Below are 16,882 nucleotides of genomic sequence, written 5' to 3'. Positions count from 1 at the left end.
CTTGTGGTAAATATAGCTGGTGTTGACTCAGTTGGCTTGTTCTGTGCATGGTTCAGAGGGGCTTGGGAAAGAGGCTGAACACGTACTGGGGAGTCCTGAGAGACTTGGTCGCAGCTGGAAGGGAGCGTGTCTGAAAGAGCCTGCATAACCACAAAGCTTGCATCTTACGCAAAATTTCCCTGTAAAATGCAACCTCCCCCCCCCCCCCCCCATTACAGACACACTTTTTCTGCGTTTGCAAGGTGATGGAGCAGCTGATGCTTATCTCCTGTGTCCCCCTTCACCATAAATCACTGCTGTGGAACATGTTTATCACAAACCTATTTTTTTTTTTTCTTAACAAGGTTGCCCGGGTCATCTACGCCAGTGTTTTCAGTGTGTGGTTCTTGGATGATCTGCATCAGCATCGCATGATGCCAAATCTATAAAAAAAAAAAGTCCAGATTTCAGGATTTACCCCAGATTGTCTGAATCAGAATCCAAGTCCTGAGCACATACACTTCAAATAAGCTTCCTGGGTATTTCTGAGGCACAGTCAATCTGAAACCACAGGCTTAGATTAAGTTTTATGAAGTTAGGATTCATGTCTGTTTTTGTTCACTGTAGTATATTCAACACATAACACAGCACCTGGCAGGCAATAGTGTTTTGCTTTATTTTTTTTTAAATGCAATCTCCAATTAAATACCAAATATCTACTTCATTTTGATTTTGAGGGTCCTTCTAAACAATGGAAAGATAAATATACTATGTTCTGTAAAGCAAGAGATAGATACTCTTGTTTAATACTAGTAGATACATTTTCAACTTTTGCAAAATGATTGCTGAGAGCAGCTTATCTTGTTTGCAAAGCTCCTATTTTTTGCAAGTGTTTTACAATTTACATGACTGGCTAAGGCTTCAGCCTTCATGGCTTTGTTGTAATAATCTTACAAGTAAAGAGAACATTATGGTTGGCTGTCTTCTGAGTTGCTGAGAAACCAAACACACAGATCCCCACAGGGAGAGATGCTTGCTGCCATCTTACAGAGGTAGGTTTGGGTTGCAATCATAAAGGGACATGAGTTTCGTAAGGAATTCTACTGGAAGAATCAGAAAAGCAGGTTGAGACTTTGAAATTAGCACCTCACAGAATTCAATAGCTCCTTCAGGACTGTGTTTTCCAGACAAATAAGTTGAGAAGGGAGGGATGTATTCTCAAGAAGAAATGTCTTGTCATGTTTTTAAGCACAATTGGCTGACCTTTTCCAAGAAAGAGAATACCTTTATTTTTTTTTTTCCAGATTTGTGAACTATACAACTTACGTATAGTTATTTTGTACCCTTAGGTCTAAAAATGATAAAATACAATAGAAGTGGTAATGAGAAAGTCCCAAGGACAAGGCTAAATAAACATTCAGGCTGTGGTCATCCCTGGCTAGAGATTAATGTGGCATGATTTTGAACTAATGTTTTGAAGTTTTTAAGGAAACCATCATTGAGCACTTACTTGTGCTAAGCTCTCTGTTTTATATGTTTTATTTTAAAAATTGTTTTTAGTGTATTGATGCCAGTATTAAATTACAGATGTCTCCCATTCCCTCCTGCCACCCCCCCCAGCTCCATGTTCTATGTATTATATTGTATGTATGTTAACTCATTTAACCCTCTCAACATACTCCTGCAGAATGTTCTACTGTTCTCAGATAATGGAGAAAGGCAATGAGAAGTTAAACAACTCACTAAGCACCGTATTCCTTCCAGGTGGCCATGTGGCTAGGCGGGCACTCCTCTCCTCCAGGGAAGGCAGAGAAGGAGGCCCCTGGGAGACAGTTCTCAAACTTAATCCCCTGGGCACCAAAATGAAGCCCTGCAGTTCCTTTGCCTCATCCTCCTAAAATCATCTGATATTTCAGATGCTCTTTTTGTGGGGAAGAGGGGGAATGGGGGGGGGGGGCAGAAGGAGGGGACAGGGACCCTCCACCAATTCCCCCAAGGAGCTCTTTGCAGTGTTCCTTTCATTATACTGCAGATTCGGAGGCAGCTTCTGGTAAATACAACCTTCGCCATTCCCTAAAATTGCCAGTGATGCGGTAGGAGCCTATGGGTAATCCTCTATGCTGAACTAGAAAGCTGCCCAGGAGCCCTGGAACAAAATACACTGCAAGCTACATTAGAACGTTTTACAGTGTGTTAATTCCACAGCCCTTAAGAGTCAAGCCAAACTTGACACATTTTGATGCCAAACCTTATTTAGTAACAAGGAATACTGAATTCAGCTCCTGCTCCCACTCCCCCTCCGTTTGTCCCTCCCCCTCAGCAAAGGGCAAGAGAATGATTTGTGGTTGATGTGGCTGCAGGCCATTAGCATGATATATTGTTATTTTTCCTAATTAGGCTAATGAGTCAGGGGTTCACCAAGTGAACTAGGGTCCCTACGAGTTGACATCCTCAGAAAATATGGCCAAGCAGGGAAGGCTACCACTTTCCTTCCTGCTTATCAAGCTGAGGTTCTGAAGTGACTGTAAAGTGTACAATGGACACACGTTATCCTTGCCATATAACAGGCTTGAAGGAACCTCAATTAATTCCAATTTTAAACATAATTTTCAGCATTGATGTACGTATTTTTGGCAATTCCTATTTTCCCTTAGATGTACCTGGGAAAATTAGACATTATTAAGGAGGAGGTCTGGTTTTCTCAGAAAATACAGTCCCATACAAACTATAGAACTTTATTGAAATACCAAATGCACACTTACAGTCTCAATTCTCAAATGGGTAGTTTGATTCTTCTAGCAGAAACAAATTTTATATATATATATATATATATATATATATATATATTTTTTTTTTTTTTTTTTTTTTTTTTTTTTTTTCCTTCTCATTACAATAGCCAACCATGCATGTTTCAAAAGTAGCAAGTAGTGACCTCTGATTTGGGGTACTTGTCTTTAATTTCTTGGGAACTCTTAGGAATACTCAGTGATAGTAAACTTGTAACTGTGTTGAGTACAGTTATAGAACTTTAGATCTCCTTTATACTGAGAATTGGTTTTTAATTTTTTTAATATATTTTATTGATTTTTTACAGAGAGGAAGGGAGAGAGATAGAGAGCTAGAAACGTCAACGAGAGAGGAACATCGACCAGCTGCCTCTTGCACACCCCCTACCGGGGATGTGCCCGCAACTAACATACATGCCCCTAACCGGATCGAACCTGTGACCTTTCAGTCCGCAGACCGACTCTACCACTGAGCCAAACCGGTTTCGGCAGAGAATTGGTTTTTAAATATCCACATAATGACTGGTAGCAGAGGCAGTCAAGAATTATGATATAGCTTGCTTTAACTGATACTGGGTGCCTACTGTATACTAAGCATTATAAACTTTGCTTGGGTTACTCTGCAAAATTGAGTTAGATATAGTCTAGTCCCAGCTCCTAGGGAGTTCATGGTTTAGCAAAGGAAACAGACTCATATAAATGAAAGGGCTTAAGAGAAAGTCAAGGAAAGCCTCACAGAGGAAGTTGCTCTGAAGGGTTTTGAAGAATGAATTTGAATTCTCTAGTTAAGCTTAAGGGAGGAAGTGGAGGGACACACACATTGCAGGTAGAGAAATGGCCTGTATCAGTCCTAGTGATGTGGAGGAGTCCTAGGAAGTAAAAGCTAAGAGGACCTGGGATGAATTTTTTCTTGTTGGGGGATGAAAGGGGGATCTCGAAAAGGAAATGTGAGGGTCTTGAGTGCCATGCTAACCGGGCTCAGACCTGACTTGCAGGTAATGGAGAATCACTAAAGGTTTTTAATCAGGAAAGTGACATGATCACATCAAAGTTTTAGGAAGATTATCCAGGTGATAATGGGAAGCAGACGCTGTGGTGGTCATACTGGAGACAAGGTGGGCTGTGAGGTTATTGGAATAGTGTTTAGGTGAGAGACCATGTTGAACAGAAGCAACATTTTTGTGATGAGGATGGAAAGGAGAGATTTGACAAACATTTCATTCCAGTCTCTTAACTCAGTATATTTTAAGCTTTTCATAAAAAACAAACAAACAAAAAACACACATTTATTTTACCTCTCTAAGAAAACTTACCTGAAATACTTAACCTATAAAAATTGCATTTGGTTAATAAATGTGATATATCAGCAACTGCATACAATTTATTTCATACATTTTTAGTTGGGTATACTGAATTAATAAAAACGTGTAGTTGTAAAAGGATAAATAATCAGTGTTAAAAGAGAAGCACGGATCCATTTAAAACATCAGACCTCTCAACTGAATTAATTTGGAAGTTTGGAAGAACAGTATTTAATATACTTTTGTCAAAATTATATCATCAGTCACATTGTATTATATTCTCTATAATACAATTGTATTGTATTCCCTATAATAAATGTAAATGCCTGAAAAGGAGTGCCTAAAATGTAAAAGCAGTAAATTATTTACAACACATTAATGCCATGTGATATGTTATGCATTCGCTTGTTACTGTACCGCTGTGTTTTTCTTTTTGGCCAAAAGGATGTTCCCTAAGCCAGTGTTCATAAGTCGTGCCAGCATATGGTTGAGAGTAGCACACATATGCTTTAATAATAAACAGTCTTACACAGTTTTATGTGAGCAGACCTGGGCAGATTCGAATTCCAAGGAAGATGTGTGTGTGTGTGTGATACATATGCATAGCACCACATGGGCAGATCCGAATTCCAAGGAAGATGTGTGTGTGTTTGTGTGTGATACATATGTATAGCAGAAGCACCACATGGGCAAATCCGAATTCCAAGGAAGATGTGTGTGTGTGTGTGTGTGTGTGTGATACATATGTATAGCAGAAGCACCACAAAAGTAATTTTAACCACCAATATAATTTAATACGTTAGTAATCACCAAAACGTGAAATTAGTGTATATAGCTTATTTGAGCTACATATACAAAATATGGGATTTGGCTTAAGCATTTCTTCTATACACAATTTGAAAATAATCGCCTCAATTATTCTGTTTCACAGTTGACCACATGTTGGCTATGGCTGGCAAACATGGGAGTGAGCAAATCTTTAGATGCCTCCAGACCCCAGCCTTGGAGCCATCCCAGCTGAGGCTGACTAGAGCAGTGTCAAGCTATCACTGCTGAGCCCTGCCTACACTGCGTATTTGGGAACAAAATAAATCATTTTGTTTCAAGTCATTAAGTTTTGGGTGTGTTTTCCCAACAGCAATAGATATCTGGAACACTAAGCAATAATAATGAATGAGCTTATTTTCTTTTTCATTTCAAGATTTCATCAATGCCATTCTGAATAAATTAAAAAGACATTAATTAATCAATTCTACTATAAAATAGTGGAAAACAGAAAAAAGATTCAAGAACTGTTGCACTAGCCAGTTTGGCTCAGTGGGTAGACCATTGGCCTGCAGACTGAAGGGTCCTGGGTTTGATTCTGGTCAAGGACACCTGTCTGGGTTACAGGCTGGATCCCCAGTAGGGGACATGCAGGAGGCAGCCAATCAATGATTCTCTCTCATCACTGATCTCTCTCTCTCTCCCCCTTTCCCTTCCTCTCTGTAATCAATAAAATATATATTTTTAAAAAAGAACTGTCACATAACAGAGGGAGAGGAATCTGTTTCAGAATTACCTCCCACTTCTAACCTCCCATCCTTCTCCATCACCTAAGCTGGTTTGGAATTATGTCTGATTTAATAAGTCTAATTTAATAGTCAACTTTTTTAGGGAAGACCAGAGTTCAGAAATTTAAGTAAGGATACCTAAACCTACACCTGACTGATTTGCTTCAGACATCCTAATTATTACCCTATATAATAAAACCCTAATATGTAAATCGACCCAAGGGCAGAACGACTGGTGAAACGATTGGTCACTATGATGCTCACTGACCACCAGGGGACAGACACTCAACTCAGGAGCTGCCCCCAGTCAGGGCCAGCAAGTGGGCAGTTCCAGGCCACCAGCCAAGGAGGGTGCCAGCGGGGGAGAAGGGGGCCCAATTGCCCCATTATCAGACACCCCACCGATTGGCCCTGATCACTGGCCAGACCTAGGGACCCTACCCCATATATTTGTAACAGTCTCTTAAATTTAAAAATTAAAACCTGGCAAGGCTACTCTAACACTGAAAAAAACAGGATGATGCAGCAATGATATGCATTGACACTGGCCTGCACATTTTATGGTCAACCCTGATTCTGTCACTTATAACTGTGTGACAAAGCCAATTACTTAACTTCTCTCTGCTTCAGTTTTTCTGCCCATAAGATGGGGAAAATGGTAACTACTACCTCAGAAGGATCATGTTATGTGCTATTTTTTCTAATCAGGGCAAAAAAAAAAAAAATGTAGCTGTCCTTATAACAGCAAGATGCCTTTCACCTGTATGAAAAGTATGGACTCCCGTGCATGCAGTGTCCCAGATTGCAAGAGGGATGTCCTGAATTGTGAGAGGGTACAGGCCAGACTGAGGAACCACCCCCTCCCTCTGTGCACAAATTTCCTGCACCGGGCCTCTAGTTATGTAATAAAAATAACAGTCTCAATGGTGCATATTATCTTCCTAGAATCTTCTTTCTTCTTAGTGTGGACAGATATGCAGCCTGCACTAATGGACAGGGCCTCTCCATAGCTCAGAGCAGGCTTGCAATGGTAGTGGTCATCTAAGATGCTAGTCTCTCACCCATACCCCAGCCATGTCCTCTTGTGAGCTACAACTTTCCCAATTTTTTTTTTAGGGTTTTTTAGTGCTGATAAGGGACTCCATAGTTACACTAAGTCACCCTCTACTAGTTTCCAATGAACATTCACTGTTTTTCCAATGGGCCTTTTAAAAATCCAGCCCCTGGTGACTTCTTAAATTGCTAATAGTTTAGAAGTTAGTGGTCCCAAACTTTTTCAAAATCCCCTATTCAGACTCAATGATCTAAGTCCCTTTACATGAAATTAGAGGCATTGAGACGGACTTTCCTTCTCCTGTGACTCGATATCATAACATGTCAATAGCTTTGACCCTGTACTGTCAGCTTTCAGAAATACGTAGCTTCTCCTATCTATTGCCATTCAATGTGGAAAACAATGTTGCCCTGGACCTCATTCTGTCCCCCTATTATACATCACGTTGTGGTTGTAAATCTAGATAAGTCATGCTTTCCAATCCAACCTGTTATAATAAAGCTTATATTTGAATGAGAGGCCTTACTTTTTCTGGCTGCCGGCACCAGTTTTCCTTAGGCATCCGGGACCCAGGCCTTCACTCTGGCCATTGCCTTCTGTCTTCACTTCGGTTGGATTCTTCCTCTGGCTGGAGATATCAGTGTTCGCTCCGGTGGGAGCCTTCAGTCTTCTCCACTCCAGCTGGAGTGCTGTTCCTATAGCACCCTTCCCCCCCCACCCCTTCTCCTGCCACTTTCTCCTTCATAGCAGGCATCCTGCCCCACCTGGCCGCACTGCACCTGCATATGCAAATTAACCCACCATATTTGTTGGATTGATTTGCATATCCACTTCTCATTGGCTAGTGGGCATCGTGAAGGTGTGGTCAATTTGCATATTTCTCTTTTATTAGTGTAGATATCCAACTCTCCATTCTATGTGGCTTTCTCTCAGTCAAATTTGAACCCAGGAGTGAAAGGGATACTATTATATTTTGATGTTTATTTCTCTCTTGTCTTAATTCTTTTGGATTTTAAATGCTTATTTCCTCCTGACACTGATTAACCCTGTAGAAACTTCAAGTATTCTTTTTTCCAAAAATGTGTTTTCCTAACATGTGCTCTACCCATGCTCGATGAGTATTTGGTATCCACCCAAATTGGAAGCTAATTTCCATAATCCTAATTAATGACAACAGTGCCATTTCTATCACATTCAATCCTATGTCTCAATTATTATTTCTACCATATGGTGGCCTAATGAATCACTTGGATCTATTAGTGGGATACATCTGTCCAAACAACTGGTTTTCCACTAGGAATCTGTATCTAATTAATTTAGGGAGCTTTCATAACTACACAGGAGCAACCTTCCCTAGCACAAGATTCTAGCTACCTTATGATCAGAGTAATCTCCAGTTAGGTCAGAAACAGACTGAAAAATTCTTAATGTCATCTTTATTTAAATTTTCTATACTTGTGCATGTATATCTTCTGATTTCTGAGTCTTGCCACCTTGCATTACTATTTTATTCCAACCTAGTTCCTGTTTTCAAATATACATCAGATTGGTCTTTTACCTGTTAGGGTTGATATTACTTAATGGATAGAAGCATGAAATATTATGGTATCAGTGGAATGTAGATGAAATACTTTGACTTGCCTCTGTTTGAATTTCTAAATCAGTCTTACATCCTGATGTCCTTTCTAAAACAGAGACTGTAAGAGTATTTTTCTCATAGGGATACCATGAGGATGAAAAGACAAAAAGATGTGCAACCCAAAAATGTGAACAATAGTAAATGTTAGGTAAAATGTTAGCTATTATCTTGTGTTAGTTTCAAGAAGGGAGTTTTTTCCTTTGCTCTACTCTTTTTATTATTTCTTACTTTCTATGTTGCTGTCCAGCCCTCAAGAAGCTTTAAATGGCAACTATCCATTTTCTTCAAGGGAATAAACTATCACTCTCAAGAATAAGTTATTCTACATGTGTATATAGCTTATTTGAGCTACAGAACAAAATATGGGATTTGGCTTAAGCATTTCTTAATAACTCTTTTAATAATTATTTTTTCAGTGACTGGTAAGTAATTGACTAGATTCTGTATTTCTTTCCTTAAATTGTATCATTTACTTTAAAATATTTTACTATTTCAGATCGGCCTTCCCCAGTTAGTCTGAATTAATTATACATGTCTACATGAGAAATAACAAACTGATCTCATTCAATCTATAATGAACCACAGCATGAAAGACTATAGTGCCAACTTATCTATCCAATAATTAATATTCCTATATAAAATGTCATCTCTGTCATCGTCCATGCTTTGCTAAGCATTAGAGCTGCCAGATAAAATGCAAGATACCCAGTTAAATTTAGACAAAAAGTGAGTAATTTCTTAGTGAAACTTTATTCCAACTATTACAGGGTATATAATTCTACAACATTATTAATATGTATCTAAAATTCAAATTTAGCTGCCATTGCTAAATATGGTACTCTTGCTTAGAATGCAAGCAGAAGGAAATTTAAAACAAAAAAGATGGTAATACATTTAGTATGACTGCTAAATTTAGAAGTTGCCAGGCCATGCTACTCTCTCTCGCATTTTCTTTCTTAAACTTGATCAACCAGTTATTTGCCATACCTGAAGAAAAGACTGCCTGTGCTCTTTGACTTGTGGTAAGAAGAGACATAGAAATCAGGACAAGAATGTGGTTTGCTGTCATGCTAGTCAGGCTTAATTGAAGGAATATCAAAGGCCCAATTGAAGCCTGCTGTCTTTCCTGGGGCCCTAAGCTCCACCTTGATTTGCTACCTTCCTGAATCCTGTCTGTGGACAATTCCTCCATTGATTGCTCAGGCTTCATCTGGAGTTCCACGTGGCTAGAAATGGCAGGATCAGATTAACACATCAAACACAGAAATAGCTGCATACATAGATTGGTGAGTAAAGGCTATGAGATGAGTATCTAACGGTGAATTTTGCTTATAATTTTGCTGTCAACTTCATTTCAGTGACCTCAGACTTCAAGACCATGTAACACAAAACTTGAATTTGGCTCTGTGCCTATTTCTGTAAATGGGAAAACAGAACTCCCTCTCTCTTTTCTGCATGCACAATCTTGGCTTTCATTCTCTATATATATCCAGCTATCTTTACAGCCATAAAAGTTTCGTGGCTTATCCTCTAATCCTGCCAAATAAACTGGCTAATGGGCCATGGTCACTAACTCCTGTAAACTGCAAAGAAAGTAAGGACATCATCTGCAGAGTTCCCATAGCACTCTCAATTGGGGAAACTAATAGAGCCTAAGATAATCGCCAGACACTGTTTTTTTTTTCCAGACATTTAAGTGCATATTTTCTCTTAATATTTTCTATCTGGAAAAAGAGGCATAACACATTTCCCGTTAAAGTAACTCTCCTGGAAATGTCTGCAGTGTCTTCTGGAAAGGGGATATTAATAAATGATCAGCAGTACATTTCTGTAGAAAAAGGTTGATATCGGCCTATCTCCTGGGCATAACTACCTATAATGAAAGCAATAAATATGAAGGATAAGGTGGCAGAAACTGTTTCTACAAAATAACAGTAGTAATTAAACTTATGGAGCTATAGTCTAGTGAGGGAAAAGTGATTAGCTTAAATAATACACATACACACACAAATACATCAAACTTGTTATTTGCATTCAGGCCATATTATTACAAAAAAATCATAAAAAGAATAATTGATTACCAAAATTTGAGGATCATAAAAAATGAAAGATTAATATATACACAAATCTGATGCTGTCTCAAGAAAAGTGAAGGATGAAGATTACAATATAAAGTATGCATCATGTTTTATAGATAATGCAGAATGTACCCTAGAATAATACATCTTTATATGAAAGACATACAATCAAAATATACACAAATAATTTTGCATAGAGGTGTATGTATATGTGTGTATTTAATAATGTATTTTACTCTAAGACAGGGTTGCCTGGCAAATCGTAGCCTATATGTCTTGTTTTTGTCAGAAAAGTTGTATGGAACATAGACACACCCACATAATAGTCTGTGGCTTCTTTCATGCTAGTTCCAATAGTAACTATATAGCTCATAAAAAATGTTTTATAAAACACTTACCAATTGTATTAATAGACGTGGTTATGATATTTATACCCATACAAATCATAAAAATTATGCCTATTTTAAAAAGCTTATAACATAAAATTCAATTTAGTTCTTTAGCATTGGCAGAGAAACATGAAAGAATACCAGCTTTTGGATCAGAATTTTAATGTGTATGAGTATAATTAAAGAAACTTTTCTTTATGTCCACTCCAATTTTCTTCATCCCTTTATATATTTTTTTCTCCTCTCAATATTTTATTATTCTGTACTTATCCTCTCTTGTTATTTATTTCTGTTCCACATTTTATCTATTTTCCACATATATTTAAATTATGAGATTCATGAAAAAGCATATGGACGTTTTGCATAGAAGATACATTTGTCTATATCTGTATGAGCAATGTTAAAAACTTTTCACCTCTGATGAACTAAAAATTGAACTATGAATAGGCCTCTTGAGAGTTGCCCTGACAGTCATTTGATGTTGTGTAACAGCAAAACAGGAAGAATACTATTTGGTTCAATATACTAAGTTTTGGCAATAACTGGCAATTTCTCAGACAAGGAGATTAAAAGACAAGTAAGATAGGTCCATCTCCCTTTCTGTTCTCTTTTGTATGTCTTGTACTTTCTTCTAAGTATTAGGATAATTAGTATTCTGTGTATGCAAGTGCATGTGTTTTAACTGAATCTTGTACTAGACTGTAATTGCCATGATGTCAATGATGATGTTCATTCTGTTATTTTTCTATTCCAAGTGCCTATCATATACTTGGTTCTACAAGAATATTTACTTAATGACTTTAATGAATGACAGAGGGTCATTGAAACATTTTAATAATTAGAATGACAAGGTCATTTAAATCATAAATCATTCTGACAGTATTTGGAAGTTTAGTTTTAAGGATGATCAGACTGGAGACTATAAGTTGAATCTTATAATTTCACTGAAGACCTGGTACATGAATTCATGCACAGGTGGGGTCCCTTGGCCTGGCTAGTGATTGGGCTGATTGGGGCCATCTCGCCCAGTCTTGGGGTTGGCTGGCCAGGAGGAGGGACTGTGGGAGGTTGGCTGGCCACTGGAAGTTGGCTGTGGGAGTGCATTGACCACCAGGGGCTGCTCCTGCATTGAGCATCTTCCCCCTGGTGATCAGTGCATGTCATAGCGACCAGTTAACTGGTCATTTAGTTGACTGGTCGTAATAGTTGCTTAGGCTTTTATATACACTGAGTGGCCAGATTATTATTATCTCTGAATGTATAATAATTTGGCCACTCTGTGTGTGTGTGTGTGTGTGTGTGTGTGTGTGTGTGTGTGTGTGTGTGTTAGAGGCTCAGTGCATGAATTGGTGCATGGGTGGGGTCTGGCCAGCCTGGCCAGGGGGAGGGGAAATGAGCAGTTGACCGGCCTGCCTGTTGATCAAACTCCGAGCTGAGGGGAAAATTTGCATATTAGCCTTTTATTATATAGGATATACACTGAGTGGCCCAATTATTATGCATTCAGAGATCATAATAATCTGGCCACTCAGTGTATATAAATTAGATAGAAGATTCAGAAAACTCTTCAGAGGAGCATTAATTTGACATTATTTATAAGCCAAATGTGGATTTAAGTATTGAATAATCAAGACAAAATTGATTAAGAAACAGTCCTGACACTTGAGATAATTACAATTTAGGATTGGAAAACTTATAGGAAAATATTTAAAGAAGAAGATAGCATTTGAAAAGGGCATTGAGTGATGAATATGAATCATATTGTTAGAAAGACTATTGTAGATTGTGGGAGTAAATAAAACAAAAAATGGGTGGCAATGCTTGCTATCTTAGAGACTTGCTAGTAAGTGATGTACTATGAGAGCAGCACTCAGGGAAAGTAATAGCTTAAACTACTAAGAAAGGTGGCAACATGCTTACTCTGACAAAAAGTAACATGATACACCTTATATTTTAGGGGATAGAACATAATACACATGATATTTTAGACTGTATCTGGAGTAGGCTATAGGCAGGAAATCTGGTGAAAAGGCAATGGTAATAGTGCCACAGAAAAACAGTGAAACACTGAATTAATGAATTCACTATGTCATAGGAAAGGAAGACACTGAAAAGAGAAGGATCAACAAATGTGGATCTGGTATGCATGTTAGTGATGAGCTGAAGCAAGCACCAATTCACTGGCACTTTCCAAATATGACAGAGAAGTGGGACCTATTCAGGATAAACATAATAGGACTCCCTTTGGCAGGAGGGATGGTCAACGCATAGGTTCGATAGGTATGTTCTCCCAGAATATACTTCAGGCTTCAAGAACTTCAAAATAAGCATTTTGGTGTCAGTGAGAGTCAGTGTCTCTGTGTTATAGATTACTTATCTTTATTGTTCCATTTAACATTGAAAAGTGACAATGTTAGGAATAGAAATCTTAATAGTTGGATAAAGAAAGCTAAGTCTCTACAACTGAGAGTCTATCATTGGATTTGATAATTATAACACAATTCACTGTTTAAGTCTTACAACACCATCTTTACTAAATGCAGTGAGTTTGTAAAACAGAAATCCAAGTGAACTAAAATTATTTTTGTTTCTAAACCTGTTGAACTATATGTTAACTACAATTCAATAAAATTTATTTTTAGTAAGTTAATTAACTGTAGTTATATGAATCAACATACTAAAACACTGATAGGATTCTAAATACAACTAACCATCTATTTTCTAAAGTTATAGGGAAAAAGATGCCCTGTATAAAATGCACAGAGAATGCAAAATCATTAATTTAATTGGTAATTTAAACTTATTTCTTTAATACTTTCTTTAATAAATCTGGGTAGCAAACAGGATATAAACCTCAGTTCTTCAACCATCAAACAAATATAACATCGAATTGTAGAAGATAGAAAGAAGGAAAAATATAACTGTTTATTAAAAAATATAAATATAGCCAAAGCCGGTTTGGCTCAGTGGTAGAGCGTCGATCTGCGGACTGAAAGGTCCCGGGTTCGATTCCGGTCAAGGGCATGTACCTTGGTTGCGGGCACATTCCCGGTAGGGGGTGTGCAGGAGGCAGCTGGTCGATGTTTCTCTCTCATCGACGTTTCTAGCTCTCTATCTCTCTCCCTTCCTCTCTGTAAAAAATCAATAAAATATATTTTTTAAAAAAATGTTAAAAAATATAAATATAACTCAATATAGGATCCTAATATTAAGTTGATTAAATATAAAATAAATTTTATCTTTCTTGGGTAGAAACAACAAAATAAGATATCTATGTAATTCCTCAATTTGGGGATATAAAGGGCATGAACCTAGAAATAAATGCTCTATACCCTGGTCTGGTTCTTTGCGCTACACCTGTTACCACTTTCCCCCATCCCCTCAGGTGTGCTATTAGTCCTCAACTACCGGCCTCTATTCCATTTGCCAGCCCAGCTTTTTTTTTTTTTTTTTTTTTTTTTTAGATATATTTTATTGATTTTTTACAGAGAGGAAGAGAGAGATAGTTAGAAACATCGATGAGAGAGAGACATCGATCAGCTGCCTCCTGCACACCCCCTACTGGGGATGTGCCCGCAACCAAGGTACATGCCCTTGACTGGAATCGAACCTCGGACCTTTCAGTCCGTAGGCCACCGCTCTATCCACTGAGCCAAACCGGTCTCAGCTGCCAGCCCAGCTTTGATGGTCTATTTGCGCTGCCCCACTCTGCTTTTGAGCTTCACCCCAGTCATGTAATTGAGATTTGGCATTGTTCTACAAGCTGTTCCTGTCAATTCATCAGAGGTGCCTTTGACAAAATGACAGGTTCTAGGGATTAAATAATCCATAAAACAGACCCTTTCCTGTCACAATCTAGAAAAGGAGAAAAAGAGAAACATTAACAATAATATTGGGTGATAATTTCAATAACAGAGTTATGCACCCATGATAGAGATGGCAAAGAGAAAAGAGTGATTAGGCCTGTGTTATGGGCACTGGACACCTTTAGATAGAGGAGGAGGAGACATCAGGACTGTTTTCAAAGACTAATTAAAAATTTCAGATTCAGCCGAAACAGGTTTGGCTCAGTGGATAGAGTGTCGGCCTGCGGACTGAAAGGTCCCGGGTTCGATTCCGCTCAAGGGCACATACCTTGGTTGCGGGCACATCCCCAGGGTGTGCAAGAGGCAGCTGGTCGATGTATCTCTCTTATCGATGTTTCTAACTCTTTATCCCTCTCAATTCCTCTCTGTGTAAAAATCAATAAAATATATTTTTAAAAAATTTTCAGATTCAGCAGAAGGGGATAATGGGAGATTGGGAAGTAGCTATTGCAGGTGGGATGACAGAAAAAGGCCTTAACAGAATTATAACATTTGCCTCACTTTTTATAATGAGTCTTCTGTATTGGCTCCTCCTCCCATGTGCCTCTTCTTATAACTTGCAAAAGCCTCAGTATCCTCCATAATTGATTTCTCCTCTGAATATCAGTCCTTTTCCATAGTGGCCATTAAAACTCATTGATGCTCCCTTTTAGCCCCAGATTGTGATTTTGAAGATCCCTGCCCCACCTCCTGTTTCTGCCTCTACTTTCCATCTGGGATACCTATTTTCCTGAACTGAGACAATGTGATTGGGACTCTTGGATACTGAGCTTTGCCAGTGTTGTAGATCAATGTCTCTCTGGTAGGACTTTAGTTAAGGATTCTGATGCAAGTGATTTATAAAGGAACGCTCCCTGGAGAAACAAGTGAGGAGAGAAATGAAAAACAACAACAACAAAAGAACAACAACCAAGCAATAGTGTGATTTCAGGTGCAGCTTCAGACTTTCTGACCCCAGGGGGAGCTCTGGAATATAGTTACATTTCAGAGATTGTCTTACCTGGAGGCAAAGGAGCTGGGGTTTTGAACCCTCTTAGGAGTCAGTCATTGGCTGCTGGTAGACCTGGTAGTCTGTGGGAGGGGTGAGGGAGGAGGAGAACACCTAAGCTTCCAGGCACTTGCAGCAAGGTAACTCCAGTACACAAGGGGGAGCATCTGAAAGGCATAGGGTCAGCTGTTAGCAGCACAGCAATCAGAGGATGGTCAGTGAGGGAAAGGAGGTGGGAAGGGATCTAGAGAGGTAATGTCTTACAGACTCACACTGAATCTTCTCCACACTCATGTCTGTGATGCCTAGTGGGCAGGGATGCTTTTGGTGTCCGAATCTCCTTAGTCTTTTCCTTCCTGCTGGACTTTGCTGGGCTCTGTTGTGCCATAAAGTGCCTGCATTCCTGGAAAGCTATAGAAGCTTCAAAGACAAGAAAAAAACAGGATGTTTTTGCTGCTAAGGAGGCTAGTGTAATCTCAGGTGAGCAGAGAGCTTTTGGTTCCTATCAAAACACCCTTTCACTGAATACAGAATTTGAAATTTTAACATGCACAAAAGAAAGGTAAGATTGATCTTTGAATTTGAAATGTACAAAAAAGCAGAGTATAGTATTTCCAGGATATCTTTTATTCAAAATTATGGTACAAATTCAATCTTTTTTATTAGAAGGTTTATCCTTATTACAATATAAAAGTAAATGCAGGACAAGGATATACAGCTTAAATAATTTTTTACAACTTCAAGCAGAATTTTTTAATATTTTAAATTATTCTTATTTGCATTAAATATTTAGTAATTAAAATTTTTTGAAAAAATGTGCCTTTTCTTCTATTATTTCTATTTAAGAATTATCATTATTGTGATTTTATATCCTCCCTTCCTGTCTCTGAAATAAAATATTTTAAAAGCTCAAACTTACAGGAGTTATAAAAATGTACACTTGTACATCTCTTTTGTGAGAAAGACAAATATAATGATATAATTATTGCAAGAATTGGTTGAAATGAACAATTTTCAGTTCCAATTAAAAGCTAGCAGCCTAAATTTATATTTATAAGTATTAGTATGCCATAGTTACTGTTACGAACTAAATGGGTTAACTTGTTCTTAATTTAAAATAGTTGAAAGATATTCTATTTTTACTCTATTTCTTGGAAAATTGGTAATCTATATACAATAATTCTTACCTAACGAGACTATTCAATTATCCATCTTCCTGTCATTCTGGATAAGTGGGCACTGGTTGTGT

The sequence above is a fragment of the Pipistrellus hanaki genome (assembly GCF_964339955.1).
Source record: "Pipistrellus hanaki genome assembly, chromosome: 1".
NCBI classification, from domain to species: Eukaryota; Metazoa; Chordata; class Mammalia; order Chiroptera; family Vespertilionidae; genus Pipistrellus; species Pipistrellus hanaki.
The sequence above is the reverse complement of the archived record's forward strand: the minus strand, read 5'-3'. Positions refer to the sequence as shown.